Below are 2,207 nucleotides of genomic sequence, written 5' to 3' on the forward strand. Positions count from 1 at the left end.
ACAGGGTCTCTATGAGTCACAACTGAATCGACAGCACTTAACAAGTTTTTCACTCAACATAACATCCTCCATGTTCATCCATGTTATGAGGTGTTTTTCAGATTCATTATTATTCTTCAAACTTGCCATTTACATTCAGTGTAATTATCAACAAGTAGGAATTATTGCTGTCATTTTGCTGTGTGTTCTTTTGTAGGGTTGTTAGTTTCTTTGTTCCACATATGTTTTCTATACTGAGTTCATTTTGTTTGTGGGTGTTCTTTATTGCTATAGTGTTAATGTTTACTACATCATTCTGGTTTTTTTTTTTTTTTTTAATTCTGAAGGTGTGTTAATTTTTTTGAGGTTATCCTGCTTTTATTAAAATTTCCCCACATTTCAAATAGCTTTATCTTAAAATCTACTTGACTTCATTGTCATTTGAAAGTTCTATATTTACACGATTCCCTATTTTTCCTTTGTAGTTGACTTCATTATAAATTGATATCTCTGGTTTCCTATTTGCAGAGTCTTGTAGACTTGTTTGGTTTACTTTGGATACTTCTATATCTGGAGTTCTGGTGTGGCGCTTTGGGTAATGCACTCTATTGCAAGGTTGGTTTGAACCGCAAGGTTGGTGGTTCAAATTCACCAGCCACTCCTTGGAAATCCTGTACAGGGTTGCTATGAGTTGGAACCGACTCGAAGACACCTAACAACTATAATAACATATCTGGATTGAGCTCTGGGTGATATTGTCATGTGCATTAATTTCAGGTTGTTGTCCATGACTCAGCTGCCCAGTATCTTGGCTCATAAGTCAACCTTTGAAGTGGTCAAGCTGTTCTACTATTCTGCCTTTACCTGGTTTTCTTCATTTTCTAGGGATCCAAGGACGCTTACTATGGAGGAAGTCAATGGAGCTCAGAAGTCATGAGTCTTACATAAAGGACGGATCTTCTGAGCTGGGGTCCCATCCCAGGAGACTTGCTCTGCTGATGGTTGTGGTAGGGGAGAAAGGGACCCCATCTTCACATATATAATTTTCATAGAGACTCTATTACGTCTTAAACAGGAGTAAAAACAAGAGAAAACAAACATAGATCACCCCAGTGAGAGAAGTCACCAATATGACACCATGATGAATTTCCAAAATTTGACTTCCAAGATGTGACCTTTTACAGGGCATGGGGAATACTTTTAAATATATAGTGTGCTTCTGATTCTAGCAGTTCGGGCATCAGCGGTGCATGAGATACTCAAGAAAATTGACATCTGAACAGTTAAAACTAGGCACGAGATGAAATTAAGCTCTGCCTGGATGAAATTGTTCACAGCTGAGAAGCCTTCAGATTTCAAACTATAAAGCATGATACAAGAAATGAAACACAAGGGTATTTAGAATAACTCTCACTTCTGAAGCACAGCCTGTAGTTGTTGTTAAGTGCTGTCGAGTTGGTTCTGAACTCATAGCGACCCTGTATAGGGTTTCTGAGGAGCGAATTGGTGACTTTGAACTGCCAGTCTTATGGCTCAAATAGACCTTGCGGTCCAGTGCTTATCCTACAGTGCCATACCAGGACTTCAGCCTAGCGATAGAGAAACAGTGAGCACATTCCCTGACTAGCAGGTTAGTTCTGGATTGATGACCCCAGAAGAGAGTGAGCACATCAGGCTAAGACAAAAGGTTAACTCTTCCTCAGGAGAGACAAGGTCCTTTGTGATTTTGGCAAAAGAGACTTCCCCTGTCATCTGGAACATCCCATGCTCCCATGCCCTCGTCGTCTCACATACTGCTATTTTCCTAACAGAAAAACTGCCCATGCACTGGTCCTTACATGCAAACTTCTAATTATCTGTCAACTGCTCTCGTAGTCCTTATCTCTGAAGGACTCTGGGTTTTAGGCCAATGGAAGACTCTGTTTTCCTAAGCTCACAACTGCCTTTTGTCTATTACACCATTATGGTAATTTTCTCTTTTATTATGGTTGTTTCAGTGTCTCCTGGCAGACTGTGAACCCCTTGTTGTTGTTGTTAAGTGCCTTCGAGTCGGTTCCGACCCATAGCGACCCTGTACAGGGTTTCCGAGGGTGTAAATCCTTACGGGAGTAGTTAACAACAACAACAACAACAATTATTACAGAATATGTATACATTTTAGCTCAGAAATGTACTTGCCTTCAGAGAACTTCTTACATGTTCACATCCCCTTGACCAGCTGTCTAAAG

Source organism: Chrysochloris asiatica, unplaced genomic scaffold (genome assembly GCF_000296735.1).
Source record: "Chrysochloris asiatica unplaced genomic scaffold, ChrAsi1.0 scaffold00042, whole genome shotgun sequence".
NCBI lineage: Eukaryota > Metazoa > Chordata > Mammalia > Afrosoricida > Chrysochloridae > Chrysochloris > Chrysochloris asiatica.